The following is an 18,209-nucleotide window of genomic DNA, read 5'->3' as shown; positions in this document are numbered from 1 at the left end:
CACAATGCAAAGAGAAACAGGAACTGCTCGTTCATCACGAAATACCTGCCTTTCGAAGAAACGGGATTCGTTCGAGACATCCGCCGTGAGTACACGCTCAACGGATAGCGACTGTACGCAAGACACATCCAACAGCGATCAGTCGTTCATACAATTCTTTCATCTGTAATGCAAATACGCTCACATCAGCGTGTCCAGAGCCTTAGGAAAGAATGTCGGTGTGGTAGCTTTCGGTCAGCGTGTTCATGGCATAAAACCATTTACGTCAGTATATACCGGGTGATCAAAAAGTCTGTATAAATTTGAAAACTGAATAAATCACGGAATAATATAGATAGAGAGGTACAAATTGACACACATGCTAAAATGTCCGACAGATGGCGCTTCAGCTGATCAGAATAGCAATAATTAGCATAACAACGTAAGTCAAAGCAAATATGATGTTCTTTACAGGAAATGCTCAATATTTCCACCATCATTCCTCAACAATAGCTGTAGTCGAGGAATAATGTTGTGAACAGCACTGTAAAGTATGTCCGGAGTTGCGGTGAGGCATTGGCGTCGGATGTTGTCTTTCAGCATCCCTAGGGATGTCGGTCGATCCCGATACACTTACGACTTCAGGTAACCCCAAAGCCAATAATCGCACGGACTGAGGTCTGGGGACCTGGGAGGCCAAGCATGACGAAAGTGGCGGCTGAGCACACGATCATCACCAAACGACGCTAGCAAGAGATCTTTCACGTGTCTAGCAATATTGGCTGGAGCGCCCTCCTGCATAAACATCGTACGTTCCAGCCAGGCTGGGGATGATGCGATTCTGTCACATACCGACGTACCTCTCACCCGTCACCGTATCAATTACAAAACCAGAATCACGCATTTCCTCGAAGGAAAAAGGCCCGATAACGGTAGATGTGGAAAACCCAACCCATACCGTGACTTTGTCGTCGTGCAATGGAGTTTCCACGACAGTTCTAGGATTTTCGGTAGCCTAAATTCTGCAAAAAATATTGGTCAAATGGCTCTGAGCACTATTGGACTTAAATTCTGAGGTCATCAGTCCCCTATAACTTAGAACTACTTAAACCTAACTAACCTAAGGACGACATTGCCCAGGAGAAAATCGCGACGTTACGGACTTTGGGAAAGTTTAAATCATTGCCACGGAAGCAACGACAGATGCGGGCAGTGCGACGATTGCAGAACGAGTGGTGTCAAGATGGACTAAGCACACTAGCGTGGCAACAAGATTTGGCACGGATCCTCGCTGAAGAACTGCACTACAAGCAGTTCGTAGAGTTGTTAGACAGGCCCTGACGAAAAGATGGATGATAAGAGTTGAAATCCGAGGAAAAATCGTACAATATGCATTGAGTATGTGCCAATCAACATCGTAAGAGATGTAGTAGAGCCACCGTGGTACAATAACAGAGTTGGAAAACTACTACGTAAGGAAAGAGGAATTCACAGCAAACATAAACATAGCCAAAGCCTCGCAGACAAAAAAAAATTACAAAAAGCGATATGTAGTGTGAGGAGGGCCATGCGAGAGGCGTTCAATGAATTCGAAAGTAAAGTTCTATGTACTGACTTGGCAGAAAATCCTAAGAAATTTTGGTCTTATGTCAAAGAGATAGGTGGATCAAAAAAAGTCCAGATACTCTGTGACCAAAATAGTACTGAAACAGAGGATGACAGACTAAAGGCCGAATTACTAAATGTCTTTCTACACAGCTGTTTCACAGTGGAAGACTTCACTGTAGTTCCTTCTCTAGATTGTCGCACAGATGACAATATGGTAGATATCGAAATAGATGGCAGAGGGATAGAGAAAGAATTAAAATCGCTCAAAAGAGGAAAGACAGCAGGTCCTGGTGGGATACCAGTTCGAATTTACACAGAGTACTCGAAGGAACTTGCCCTCCTTCTTGCAGCGGTGTACCGTAAGTCTCTAAAAGAGCGTATCGTTACGAAGGATTGGAAAAGGGCACACGTCATCCCCGTTTTCAAGAAGGGACGTCGAACAGATGTGCAGAACTGTAGACCTATATCTCTAATGTCGATCAGTTGTAGAACTTTGGAACAAGTATTACGTTCGAGTTTCTGGAGACAATCTACTCTGTGGGAATCAGCATTCGTTTCGAAAAAGACGGTTGTGTGAAACCCAGCACGCGCTATTCGTCCACGAGACTCAGGAGGCCATAGACACCGGTTCCCAGGTAGATGCCGTGTTTCTTGACTTCCACAAGGCGTTTGATGCAGTTCCTCACAGTCGTTTAATGGACAAAGTAAGAGCATATGGACTATCAGACCAATTGTGTGATTGGATAGAAGAGTTCCTAGATAACAGAACGCAGCATGTCAAACTCAATGGTGAGAAGTCTTCCGAAGTAAGAGTGACTTCAGGTGTGCCGCAGGGGAGTGTCATAGGACCGTTGCTATTCACAATATATATAAATGACCTTGTGGATAACACCGGAAGTTCACTGAGGCTTTTTGCGGATGATGCTGTAGTATATCGAGAGGTTGGGACAATGGAAAATTGTACTGAAATGAAGGAGGATCTGCAACGAATTGACGCATGGTACAGGGAATGGCAATTGAATCTCAGTGTAGACAAGTGAAATGTGCTGCGAATACATAGATAGAAAGATCCTTTATCATTTAGCTACAATATAGCAGGTGAGCAACTGGAAGCAGTTAATTCCATAAATTATCTGGGAGTAGGCATTAGGAGTGATTTAAAATGGAATGATCATATAAAATTAATCGTCGGTAAAGCAGATGCCAGACTGAGATTCATTGGAAGAATCCAAAGGAAATGCAATCCGAAAACAAAGGAAGTAGGTTACAGTACATGTGTTCGCTCGCTGCTTCAATACTGCTCACCAGTGTGGGATCCGTACCAGATAGGGTTGATAGAAGGGATAGAGAAGATCCAACGGAAAGCAGCGCGCTTCTTTACAGGATCATTTAGTAATCGCGAAAGCGTTACGCTGATGATAGATAAACTGCAGTGGAAGACTCTACAAGAGAGACGCTCAGTAGCTCGGTACGGGCTTTTGTTAAAGTTTCGAGAACATACATTCACCGAGGAGTCAAGCAGTATATTGCTCCCTCCTACGTATATCTCGCGATGAGACCATGAGGATAAAATCAGAGAGATTAGAGCCCACACAGAGGCATACCGACAATCGTTCTTTCCACGGACAATACGAGACTGGAATAGAAGGGAGAATCGATAGGGGTACTCAAGGTACCCTTCGCCACACACCGTCACGTGGCTTGCGGAGTATGGATATAAACGTAGATGTAGAAAAATTATAAGCGTTTCGTCTCTACGAACAGTGAGAGGCACCCACATGCCTTGCTCATACTGTGGCATCAAGCAGTCAGGCCTGCAAGATGAGTGGTCTGCCAAGCGAGTGGAGGTGGTGGTTAGTGTTTAACGTCCCGTCGACAACGAGGTCATTAGAGACGGAGCGCAAGCTCGGGTTAGGGAAGGATTGGGAAGGAAATCGGCCGTGCCCTTTCAAAGGAACCATCTCGGCATTTGCCTGAAACGATTTAGGGAAATCACGGAAAACCTAAATCAGGATGGCCGGAGACAGGATTGAACCGTCGTCCTCCCGATTGCGAGTCCAGTGTGCTAACCACTGCGCCACCTCGCTCGGTGCCAAGCGAGTGGATTCATTCTTATTTATCAAGTAACATGAACTCTAGTACTCACACTTAAGTTACAAGTTATCCTCCTATATGATTAATACGCAACGGAAACACACTTCTGACTATCAGTAATTTACAGAACTCTCACTGTACACTACGCACTGGCAATACCACATTTTCTTTCTTGTTTATTTAATGGCTTTTGTCAACACGTGGCCACCGCACTGAATATGAAAGGCGCACACATTATAAATTCGGGGCTTTATGACAACATACAATTCGAAGGAAAAGTCCACCAATCTTTTTCTTTTCACTATCTTATTTATTCCGATAAATTCTCTAACCTAAACACACAAATTCTATAACCTACAACAATAACACATGAGAAATTCCGCCCAGTGGGCATGGCTTTACATTGGCGAATCTCCATGTTATGGTCTCGTAATTATTTAACGCTACAGTGCACTTTGTGGATAGGATGGTGGATCTTTTATTATTTCTCACACTTCAACTCTCACAATCATCATCACGAAACTATCCTGCAGACCGAGCAGTACAGAAGGAACAAGCATAACCCACTAATCTTTTGAAACTACCTTGCTACTCTCCCATGCAAACCACACATACCCAAATTACATGACATACACCACACTACGACATGGAATACAAAACACCATATAGTCAAAACATTATCACTATCAGCTTTCCCACTTCAATTAGTATTTATCATGGTTTCACACGACACTGCCCGACTTTGTAATTCTACTTTCCTACTATGAACTGTGGAGATATTTGCACGTCTTCCTGTGCAATGCAAGCCAAGTGGCGTTGCTGGATAGGCGGCCGACTCACCTTGCTTCTCTCTCAGAGTTTAAATCTAGCATCACAAGGAATCATATCACGCTAAGTAATATTAAGAACATATTCATCAACTGATACCATGGACGAGTACTTCTCTTTATCCTTTGTCTCATACACATATTGAGACACACACAGCACTCACCACGTGGAAGTACTCGTCTCTAATTTCAAGTCGTGCACACGCCATTTCTTAAATATTTCAACTTATGGTACACACGCTATTTCTTAAATATTTCAACTTATTGTACACACGCTAGTAATTCAGCTTAACTTAAGCACACAGTAGTATTTCAACTTATTGCTACATGTGGTTTCATTGTGACCGTTGGTCACTTCCAAAGATTACTACAATCCCATTAATATTACCTGCCTGACATTTAATTCTGCTCACAAAAGTTCCTGAAATAGAGAAATTATTGTTTCAAACTACTCTTAAATATTCCACATGCATACCATGTCTCCACTCTTTTGTTATTATGGAGCACAACTAAAGCAGGTCTTAACAGCACAAGATCCAGCGCTAGAGTGCTGAAACATGGCCGTTCTCCAGGTCCTAACCCACCTCTGTCGAAGTGGGGGAGCACCTTGCTACCCTATTGGTCAGCCACATTTCAGGCGCTCAAAGATCAGGTAAATTTCATCTCTTTGGTCCCACCAAAGGTGGCCAAAGGATCGTCTCAAAGATGATCATATATTCACATTCACTATCTGCGGTTAGCAGACGACCATACATTCATTCATTTCACAGATCTCACCAAACTGGATGTAGGGATTTATTTTGTGGGAGTGCACATGTGATAAATTAAATAAATAAATTGTCATTCTTTCCCACACTGGTATTTGGCTTCGCTGTATTAATTGAAATTGAGTTATTTTTACAAAAAAATGTGTTGTTCTGACAAGAATAATGAAGATGTTGTACCTATTTTCAATGTCGGGCGGTACTGTACCATTTCACCACCGGCTACCCATGCAGAAAAAAATGGCACGGTACTATCCTTGCCATGTGAGGGTAGTTCCGAACATTTTTTTAAGAAAGCTGTATTAGAACAAACGTAGCAAGTCATCAAAATAACCAGGAGGAGACAGCCCCTTGTGACCTCAAATAGACGATCAAATGCTGTTACTTTACCAAATTACTGACACAGTTGTTGCATTATTGTACTCTCCACAATCCGGAGTAACGTACACATACATATTTACAACAATCCAAATGACAAATAAAACATCACATCATACAAATAAAAAATAATGGTGAGATAAAAGTTGGCTTAGTTACCGGGATCTCCGTTATTTTTAGGAGTAATCCAAACTTCAATAATTCTAAAACAAATTAAAAATACTAATTGTACTCATGAAATTTTAAATAGCTCACCGTCCAAACACAGAGCAAGTAATCTGACATTCACAAATTGCGGGGTAAAAGCCTTTACACAGCAAAGTCTAAATACAAAACAAAATTAACAAAAGAAAAACATTTCGTACACTAGTTACATGTAGAATGTCAGGCTCCATACCATTACTCTAAAATATACATCAAACGTACAGAGAAACAAAACTGAGAAGAAAAACAATGAAATATACCACAAGTTACATACTGGTTACGTAATATAGTCAACCTAAGACATCATGTCATACCTCGTTAACTATCATCACTTAAGCAATTGCCACCACTACTCGACTGTGAGTTTAACCTTATCCTTCTCCACCAGTACAAATACCTGCTGCTGAGCTAGTCAGTCCATCAACTTTGATCAATACACGCAATAAATAGTTAGCAATAAGTGCTTGAATCCACCAGTAGCTCTCGTATCTTACTCTACTGCTCATTTCTCTGTTGTTACACATTTACACGACAAGAACTTGCATTTCGACTAGCCTTCGTTACACTTTAATGTGAAATATCACCACTGTGATAATGCAAATAAGTGGCTTCAGTCAACACACCAACAAGATTATTACTGTCCACGACATCAAAATACATCAGTTAATTCCGATATTTGTTGTGCAATGCAAACACTTGTCCCCTGTGACAACCTTACTGACCAATGCAACAAGAGCCGCTACGTTAGTATTACGCCACTGGCTAATCATTAAAGCATCATTGTACCAAATATTCTAATAAACATGCTACGTGAACTTGATAACCCAGAACAAACAAAAAACAAACACTAACTATTCTAAACACAAATGTTAATGAAATACAATTACACTTGCTGTCCCTTCAGGAATGAAACATATAAAAAAAAAACATTTACACAATTACAATACATTATTCCCTATCTTGCGAGTGACACGGAATCATTTCATTCTGTGATTTTCTTGGGGTCTAAAAAGTTGCTGACAGGTTCCCTAGAAACACTGTCTCGGTGTCAAAGCTCTCCCATGGTTACCCGGACGAAAGTCTTTAAGTCACTCAAATTGGCATTTTGAACATGCACTGAACAGTAAACTGTATCTCACATTAACACAAATGTCATAGTCACTCTCAGAGTACCATCCACACGAATCTGGTCGTCCAGAAATGGCCCTACAACTACTATTACCCACGGTTCTGTCCTTTCAGTTCTTGGTGTAATTAAAAGTCGTAAGTTCCAACAAACAGCACTTATTTCTGCACCAATTCAAGAAATGTCTCCTACTACAGACGCAAATGTCAATGTCCCACTCTAGTTTCTTGCGTTCATACAATAATTAGTCACCAAACGACAACTGTCCTCTTCAAGAATACCAAGCGTCCCACATGCAATTCACAAAGCACACTTAACAAGTCACTGCTAAAAGTTTATGGATCCCACCGTTCAGTGGTCAAGACAAAACAAAACGATAGTCCTGTCTGCTAAATGACAAAATCTTTTCCACCACTCACAACGTGGAAACACCAGTCCTTCACCTTATGGAGACATACGAGCAGTCATCTTGCTTCATGGCTCCACAGTCCAGTACTAGTTAATAGTTGCTGGTAACAAATGCCCACCGGACTCTGTCGCGCGTCGTTCATTCTGCCGTGGTGCCGCTGCGCTCGCCCTTGAGCAGAAGAAACCACCCGCTGCTGCCTCCGCAGGATACTTTCCCCGGTCGTAAGGGTGGCGGAACTTATGAATGGCCAGTGGTACGTGTGTGTCGCCCCAGGCCGTTGACCTGCTGTAGCGGGCGCGTGGAGTGTACCCCGACCAGCAGTGGAGTGGGGAGTGCACCGGCTCTGTTGCCGACGTCTGCTTGGCTTATGTGGTACGGGCGCGTTCGGCGTAGCCCCTCAGCGCTACGACACCCAATCAGTCAGACCCTTCCGTGCATCTCGCAACATTACAGACAAAAGAATATTCTTACATTATTTACATACTCATTGATTACATGTATGATCTATTAGATACATTGGTAATAAAAGAATCTTTGTTCTAAAAAAAACATAAAATCATACATCCTAGTTTTCTACACATACAACATCAACACTTATCCGTTTTCTATATACGGCCCACACTTGGGCTATTGATTGTACCTGTCGTCCCTCATACAAAACATGAAAGTGTAAAAAAAAACAAAAGGAATAATAAACAATCTATACAGGTCATAATTACAATATCAAATAGTAGACTACTCTAACATCCTATCACAGTGAAAATATTAGAAACTGTTGATTCTAAAACTACAATATACAAAGCACCTTTGTGCTTGTGACAGACTGAAATTAATACCCCTTTAATGTGTTCTAACAAAAAAAATAAGAAATAATCTACACAGCTCACAATTACCTACCACATGTTATTAAATAGTAAACTACTTTAACATCCTAACACAATAAACATTTTAGAAACTGGTGACTCTAAATCTACAACATACAATGCACCTTTGTGCTTGTGACAGACTGAAATTAGTATCTCTTTATATATTTTACCTTTTTATTATATATAACAACATTTCTAGGACATGTATGAACCATCCACATGATGTTAGATCCTGACCTGCCATCAAGGTTCATCCAAATCAAACAATACACAATAATGTTTTAGTTACGGATCGGTAGCATCCCCTTTACAGCAGTGTGTGCATTGATCACACTACTCTACGACTCTCACTAACCAGACATCACATTTCCCCTCTCATTCAATCCATTAATACGCTAACAGAATAGGTCTAGAAGTCAGCTAACCTTAACACCACCACACTCGCGACAGCATACCATACCTTTGCTCCCTTATACTCATAACACCACCACTCTCACGACAACATACCATACCTTTGCTCCCTTATACTCAACCACATAACACATGAAGCTGTTTCGGAGATAGCATTCCAGTCTCCGAATTCGTCCTTTCACTCTGGCACCTCTCTCCATCGGCTTACCTCTGCATTCACTTTACCGATTATTCATCCTGCTAAATATCAACTTAGAATTGCGACATTTCATCTAAGAACAAAAAATACACGAATTATTCATCCTGCAAAATAACTGTACACATTCGTGGTACCGTTGTGATTACTTATACTGGTACCAGGCTTCAACAACAACGAAAAAATTATTTTTGCCAAATTGCAAATCTTATGGTAAGAATTAGATTCACACTTATATTACATCCTACGTCAGTATTCCACAACGTTCACCATCTGGATCTCATACTCCCTTTATGTCCTTTCACATTGTGCAGTTGTCCTCATCTCTCCATTCGTGTTTCGGCTCTCCGTCCGTCCATTACTCCATCATTTCCTGGTCTTCCTTCGCCATTGGCATCAATCTCTATTGCAGCATACACAGGCCTCTCTGTAACATACATCTAAGACATCTCCACATTATTAATTCTACTCACTTTTATTATCACTGTTTCATCACGTCGAATCTCTCTTTATTAATCACACTGCTTCTCGTCGCTTCTCTCCTTAAATATCACCTTTGTCCACTACTATTTATCACGTCGCTTCTCTGTCTACCATCTTTATCCAATCATTAATCATCACGTCGTTTCTGCTTGATCCTTATTCATATGACAAAAAATACGTACATACACCACTCTGTCGACTCCTGTTCATGACTCATTCGACCAGTCTATTCCGTCATACTTCCTGACATCCCGCCTGAAAATTGTTATGTTCGATTTGACCCTGCACAACGTTTTACACCACAAATAAATACACTGATTATCTACCATAACTTGCCTTTTTTCAATCTATCCTTAACTTTTCCATAATTTTATGTTAGAAATGTGATGAAGTCCACACGATTGTTTTCCTTTGATAGTCTCAATCAGTACAGCATTTTCATGGACAATCCGCCTCATTCTGAATGGTCCACTATACACAGTAAAGAATTTGCTAGTTAGGAATCTAAGCTTACATGAAAATTAAATGTGTGCTGAGAATATATAAGCTGGGAGAGATGGGCAGCCCAAGTGTTAGAAACTTTGGTGCTAGTGGCCTCTTTCCCTAACACCAGATTCCAAACATCCATACACAGCACTTCGTTATAACTGTCACCACGACAATGGCATACTATAGATCAGATGGCATCTAATTTAAAACCTTCGATCACAATATTGACTTTTTACATTACATTTTAAGTACCTGCAGTAGTCAAATCGCACTAATGAAACTGGACTCATTGGCATTATTACATAACATTTTAGCAACTGGTTTCTTTGGGGAAACAGTCCTTTTACTTTACTGTTCCAAATAAAAATTTGCAAATTTTGTTCTGAGAGACCAGCCTAACAGATTCCATTACTGGTGTTTTATTCTATGATCAGAAGTAAGGTATTTGCATTCCTACATATCAGTAGAGTATGTCTGCTACATAGACAATTTTCAATGCCAGCGGCATGTGTTTTAAGGCAAGATGCTAAGGGCTGATATGTTGGACTAGTTTCTCCTATTCTTCAATCCATTATGACAAGAATGAAATGCCAGGATTCCATGCTCTCCTGTTATTCTGATAGTTTCTGCCGTTCCTATCCTCGACACTATCTGACCTGTGAGTCGTGTCTCCGTTCACTATATTGCTCTCATTACCCAATCCTTGTAACAAGTGCTGAAATGACGCAGAATCGTCTACGCCTCTGCCTGCTATCGCTATATCTCTGCGCAGTTTCACTGGCAACTTCGCTATACAGATCCTAATGAGCTCCCCAGTTTCGTATGGCACATCCAAATACCTATTTCGTCTCAGCATTTCCTGATAACACGACACTGGATCCCTTATACTACCTTCGTTACAATTTGGCATCATCAATATGCTTTGCTTAACCAGGTCCTGCTTACTTTTCGACCAGAATTCACTTAAAAAATTGTCACAAAAATTCTTGTAGCTACTATAGTCTTTAATAACTTCCTGCATTTTCGCTCTAGCCTCGTCCTTCAAATGGTTACACACAAATTTCATTTTGAGGAGCGGTCCCCACGATGAAGGTAATGAATCTTGAAATTGAGACAGCCACAGACATGGATGTTGGTAATTATCAGGATCCGGAAAACAAGTGTATGTTTGTACCGACACGAAGTGCCCCTTACATTCTTCTTCCGCATTTATGTTTTCCGAACTTGGACTATACCCAGTTGGGTTTGTCACCAGTTTTATCCGACAAAACCGTTCTTCTAACTCTCTGAGTTTGTCTTCCTCTTTCTGCCTATTTCCGTTTTTTGAATTTATCTCACTCTCCCTCTGCAGTCTACCTGGCGGTGTTTCACTTTCACTTCTGCATGCTAATTGCAACTGTGCAAGTTCTTCACTATGTTTCCTATTTGTTTCTAATTGTGCCTCTTTAAACTGTAATAGTGATTGTATCTCCTCCTGGTCGGCATAAACCTCTCGCTGCGTACTGTCAGAGCCTGTTTCGCCTCTCATACTGATCTTTTCTACATCTGCCCTAATCGTATTCATTCTGACCACTACCTCCGCAACTTCATCCCTGTGTTTATTTAGCGCCACGTCTTGCCGGGTGACTTGAGCTTCCACACTGTCTAATGCCCCTTGTTTATCTGCAAGTAAGTCCTCCACTATCTCTTTGATTCGCTCATCCGGCAACACGTCCCTACATTCTGTAATATCACTCTCTATTGCACTTATTCGTACCTCCAAATTATTGGCTTTTCTTGCTTCATCGCACCCAGATTCTTCTCCCCCTCATCTAACCGATTATTAACTGCGGACAGACGCTCATCGATAACTGTGTGTAGCTTCCTCATTGCCTCTTTATTTCCCTTATCCATTGCCTCCAGTCTTTCCTTAGTTGCTTCAAATCTTTCCTTATTCTCCCTATCTCTCTCCTTATTATCTCTACTCATCGCTTCTAATCTTTCCTTATTATCTTTATTCATCGCTTCTAATCTTTCCTTATTATCTTTATTCATCGCTTCCAATCTTTCCTTATTATCTCTATCCATCCTCTGTAAAAACTGCAGTAGCACACTGTCATTTGCTACTTTCGGTGCGCTCACCTCGTTCTTCTGAGAAACCGTAGCTTCGCTAAGGGTAGCTGCACTTTCACTGCATACCTGACCTAGTGCCGGCTCGCCCGCGTCGTCAGGAAAAGCCCCCGATTGTGAACAAAGCCCGGCACTCAAAGGATCACCTAGCAGCGGTCCACTGAACAATTCAGCCCCTTCCAAGTGTTTTTCGTCCTCGCTCATTAACCCATGGTCAACAGCTACTTCCTGCTGCACTGCTACGTTCACCCCAGAATCGCTATTCTCCATGGTGACTACACTTTTCGACTGTGACCTAGTTACTACGGACATTACGCAAAAAAAAAAAATATACAACGATCTTCCAGCCTTGGACGATATAGCAATTAATTACATAAAAAAATAAAAGATCCTCACCAATCCAGAAAGAAATTGCAAACAGAAAAAAATTTACTTCTTAGCGCTATCACAATACATTCCATAAAAAAAATCTTAACAGCAAACCCTAACAGCAAAATATCCTGGCAGGGTCGAAATTATGAGAGGCACCCACATGCCTTGCTCATACTGTGGCATCAAGCAGTCAGGCCTGCAAGATGAGTGGTCTGCCAAGTGAGTGAATTCATTCTTATTTATCGAGTAACATGAACTCTAGTACTCACACTTAAGTTACAAGTTATCCTCCTATATGATTAATACGCAACGGAAACACACATCTGACTATCAGTAACTTAAAGAACTCTCACTGTACACTACGCACTGGCAATACCACATTTTCTTTCTTGTTTATTTAACGGCTTTTGTCAACACGTGGCCACCGCACTGAATATGAATGGCGCACACATTATAAATTCGGGGCTTTATGACAACATACAATTCGAAAGAAAAGTCCACCAATCTTTTTATTTTCACTATCTTATTTATTCCGATAAATTCTCTAACCTAAACACACAAATTCTATAACCTACAACAATAACACATGAGAAATTCCGCCCAGTGGGCATGGCTTTACATTGGTGAATCTCTATGTTATGGTCTCGTAATTATTTAACGCTACAGTGCACTTTCTGGATAGGATGGTGGATCTTTTATTATTTCTCACACTTCAACTCTCACAATCATCATCACGAAACTATCCTCCAGACCGAGCAGTACAGAAGGAACAAGCATAACCCACTAATCTTTTGAAACTACCTTGCTACTCTCCCATGCAAACCACACATACCCAAATTACATGACATACACCACACTACGACATGGAATACAAAACACTATATAGTCACAACATTATCACTTTCAGCTTTCCCACTTCAATTAGTATTTATCCCGGTTTCACACGACACTGCCCCAGTTTGTAATTCTACTTTCCTACTATGAACCCTGGAGATATTTGCACGTCTTCCTGTGCAATGCAAGCCAAGTGGCGTTGCTGGACAGACGGCCGACTCACCTTGCTTCTCTCTCAGAGTTTGAATCCAGCGTCACACGGAATCATATCACACAAAGTAATATTAAGAACATATTCATCACACACACGAGTCCTCAACTGATACCATGGACGAGTACTTCTCTTTATCCTTTGTCTCATACACAGATTGAGACTCACACAGTACTCACCACGTGGAAGTACTCATCCCTAATTTCAAGTCCTGCACACGCCATTTCTTAAATATTTCAACTTATGGTACACACACCATTTCTTAAATATTTCAACTTATTGTGCACACGCTAGTAATTCAGCTTAACTTAAGCACACGGTAGTATTTCAACTTATTGCTACACGTGGTTTCATTGTGACCGTTGGTCACTTCTGTAGATTACTACAATCCCATTAATATTACCTGCCTGACATTTAATTCTTCCCACAAAAGTTCCTGAAATAGAGAAATTATTGTTTCAAACTACTCTTAAATATTCCACATGCATACCATGTCTCCACTCTTTTGTTATTATGGAGCACAGCTAAAACAGGTCTTAACAGCACAAGATCCAGCGCCAGAGTGCTGAAACATGGCCGTTCTCCAGGTCCTATCGCACCTCTGTCGAAGTGGGGGAGCACCTTGCTACCCTATTGGTCAGTCACATTTCAGGCGCTCAAAGATCAGGTAAATTTCATCTCTTTGGTCCCACCAAATTAGGCCAAAGAATCGTCTCAAAGATGATCATATATTCACATTCACTATCTGCGGTTAGCAGACGACCATACATTCATTCATTTCACAGATCTCACCAAACTGGATGTAGGGATTTATTTTGTGGGAGTGCACGTGTGATAAATTAAATAAATAAATTGTCATTCTTTCCCACACTGGTATCCGGCTTCGCTGTATTAATTGAAATTGAGTTATTTTTACAAAAAGAAATGTATTGTTCTGACAAGAATAATGAAGATGTTGTGCCTACTTTCAATGTCGGGCGGCACTGTTCCCTTTCAACAGTCATCAACGTTAATGAAGCTGGGGCTTATCTCGAGTTTTCAGCGTCATAAACTACTGAAACCATGCCACAGACAACAGAGAATTGCATGGTACAGACAAAAAAGATCAGGAGACTCCCGTGATTAAGTCTCATAGTAGCGGTAGGAAATTGTGTCATGATGTAAATGTCTTATACAAAAATTACATTAAGCCATAAATCAGAGAATCATCTCTTGAGGATAACATCTTAGATATCCTCGTTAAATTCTAGTTCACATTTCTCGACTCAGTTATCGTGGAACAGGGAACCAGTGGTCACAGAATCATGCCTACTGCTGAATATAGGACTCTAAAGAAAGGTAGAAATATATTTCAGCTTAAAACATGATATCTGGAAAGCAACAATATGGATTACCATTGTCTCTCTATACACTCGTTAGCCTTTCACATCCTCCATTCCAAGCAGATCCTCCGCTTTTGCCAGTATTCTTATATCGTGCAGGTTACTCAAAAATCCTTTCCCCAGAACTCACTATCATAATACATCCATCTTATATCTGCAACTAGCATTATTGTTATAATTGTTTTTATTCTTATTATTACTATTATCAGTATTAGTGACAGCAGCCGCAGCAGTGTAAGTACTGCCAGTATTAACTTTATATGTAAGTTCAAGGTGGAAAGGGGAGGAAAGGAAAGGGAAGGTAACACTGTTATCAGCTGCATCGGGACATTACAGGGAATCAGCGGCGACCAGTGAAAATGTGTACCACGCCAGGATTCAAACGCTGGACCTCCTGCTTACTAGTCAGGTGCGTTAACAAACGCACCATCGCAGGTGGCGCTCGATGGGGAAGTGGATCGGCCGGGAAGCGAGCAAGATAGTCCACGCAGTCGCGATAATGTTGTGTCACGGATGGCGCAGTGGTTGACGCACCTGCCTCCTAAGCAGGAGATCCCACGTTCTAATCTCGGTATGGTACACGTTTTCACTCGTCGCCGTTGATTCTGCGTGATGTCCCGATGCAGCTGATACCACTGATCTCCTCCCATTATTTCCTGTTTTCTCTTCTCCACCTTGAATTTACGTATAACGTACAAGAGATGAGGATTCTGTGTGATGTGTGTTCTTTTGGACATGTCCGAAAAAAACAGACACGACACATTCATTAGTCCACAGTCCGACTTCAGGCAATCAAATCATTTTAATGCTAGTTGTCATATTAAAATTCTTATTGCTTAGGAAACTAAGATGTAACAAAGGTACTGTATGAGTGAAACCCTGGTCGATGTAATGAGATCAGGCTGAATAAATAATTAAATAAATAAATAAAAGGTAAATATGTTTTGAACATGGCTGTTATAAAACCAATGTCACTTATTTCATGATCAGCAGATTTCGTACCATATGCATCTGTCATTTTAATCTGTACCGGCGCACATTTTTAAGCACACGGACACGGCGATATCGTAGAATTACAAGAACTGACACTGAAAATGGCACAGTTCCAAAGCAGCTGATCGTGAAATAAATGACAGTGATTCTATAGCAGCCATGGTGGAACACAGAATTGTCTTTTAAAAGCTTTGTGGCTGTAGCACCTGGTGTGAAAAACTGTTCGTGACAATATGCACCATATTTCCGTCACACGCATTGTCAAACTGTTCATCCCTGTGTTTTTCTCCTTGATTATACTTTACATCATTATCATCCTTAACAGTTTTGTTTCATATTGTTACTAAAAGTAATTTGCTTATCGATTCCAACCAAATTTGCGACTTGTGTGTGGAAGAAACTACGTGAAATGCATATCTGTGTATGTGTTTACTTCCGCGTGTCTACTTCCACTAGTAGCCCAATGCATGTAACAAGCGAGCACGCAACTCGCAAATAGGTAAATACTGTTTCAAATGTTTAATAATTCCCCTCAGTAAAAGTTGGTCTCAGAAGGCCTTGTATTTGAATGTTGCTACTCGATAGATCAATATTGAGAACATATTGTGTGTGAATGCTCCTGTTATTTCTTTGTATTTGTTTAAAGGTGCTGTAAAACCTTACCATGGGCAAAAAGTGCACGAAAAATAGGTCAGTGAACAATAGGGAACGTCTTGATGTGTAGCAAGTGCCTTCACCCGAGGTAAGGTGGTGGGGAAAGTAGAGGGGAATAAACGAGGCTCTCTCGTTGAACTGTGAATATGTGTTCGCCACTCACATTTAGACGGTGATAAACAAAAACTGGAGATGTTAGAGAGGGATAGTGTGGAGAAATGGCCATTACGAAGATAACACTTTTCGGTAGTTTCATTTTGAATGTGGCTAATGAGGTTAGCCAGCTGAGTCACGTGACGGAAGAGGCTCCAACAGTTCTAGAAGTTGCCAATACGCAGCAGATATCCAACGCCCTTAGGAACCCGAAGATAGATTGGAAAACTGAGAAGAATGGGAATATAATGACAGTTGTCATGGCTTCAGTGTAGCGTCGCAGTAGCAACAGGCATTCTGTGAGCAGTACTAAGCCACCAGCATTTTTAAATGAAGTGCTGGGCTCAGTAAGGTGGCAGAAGACTTAGGGGCTTCGTGTAAAGATTATTCTAAAACGGTAGTGGTAGTGAGATAGGACGGGAATATTTTTGGCAGGGACTGGGGTTATGATGTAGGTGGTCATTCGGATGGGATTATTACTCAAACTGAGCCCGCTAATGGTCGCTTTGTACAGTTGTTCCAGTGTTATGATCAACCACATTATGACACGGCTGTGAGGCTAGTTAATATGAGAGAGTTGAGAGTATCTATAGGTCCGGCTACATGAGTCATGGCCTGCACTTAAATGGTTCGGGAAGGAACCCAAATATTTAGGTTAAAGAAGCTTAGTGTTCCTTCTGATCTGCATTTCCCCTTCTTGTACTACGTACCAGTGTTTAAGGAACCTTCATCAAGCAGAGATACCTCCCACTGGACTTACTAAATGGCGTGTAGCCTTTCTTCCCGTTATTACCGGACTTTGGCCTTGAGTGACCCCAAATGCTGGTCCCTATTTTGAATGGAACAGAGGTGGGATTCTTCGTACAAGTCGCTCAGGCGGCCTGAAGATGGTGTAATGAGTGTTGAAACTGGTTGCTCAAATAAAATAACTGGAAATTTACACGGCTGAAAAGTTTTGATTCGATATTTTATACTGAACAGCCGAGGCCTCTCCACCGTTTGTACAAATATGGACTTACAGGGATACATGTTTTGGGTTACAGTTATATAATTTTATGTACGTTTGTGGTTGGGTCGATATTTTATGAAGAAAAGTAAAAATTATACCATACATAAGTACAGGTGAAAACAATATGTAGACAATATTTTATTACATAACATTTAGTCATCATTCTTCCCTTCACTTACATAGTGATTAATTTATATAATTTTTCGCTGTATATAAGACCAGTCACGGACTGCCCCTAAAACCGTTGCTGTAACCGAAAACATAGATAGTTAGCGGTTTAAACTGTGCTTATCTATTGCGTTTTAATTCTGGTGACTATAACCACTGGTAGCTTTGTATATTGTGTTCCAATTACGTTTTCTTGATATGTATGCAGTTCCATGGAAAGAATAGTATAACATAAAAGAAGATGAAAATGAATAACGGAAAGGAAAGTTATTTCTTCCAAAAAATTATAGATAATTCTCTAGTTGGCATGATCAGTGAGAGAAAAACTTACAGCAGCCTGTAAAACTGTGACGCCCAGATAGTAATACTGAAAGTAATCAAGTCAATTATAAGAAAGTATGAAACAAAAGATTTAGAGAATCGCGTTAACTTGCAATGCAGACATTTAAAGCCCATCTCCAAGGCCAAACTTGGCAAGAATTCTACAATA

Source organism: Schistocerca piceifrons, chromosome 4, assembly GCF_021461385.2.
Source record: "Schistocerca piceifrons isolate TAMUIC-IGC-003096 chromosome 4, iqSchPice1.1, whole genome shotgun sequence".
Taxonomy (NCBI): domain Eukaryota; kingdom Metazoa; phylum Arthropoda; class Insecta; order Orthoptera; family Acrididae; genus Schistocerca; species Schistocerca piceifrons.
Note: the sequence above shows the minus strand (reverse complement) of the source record.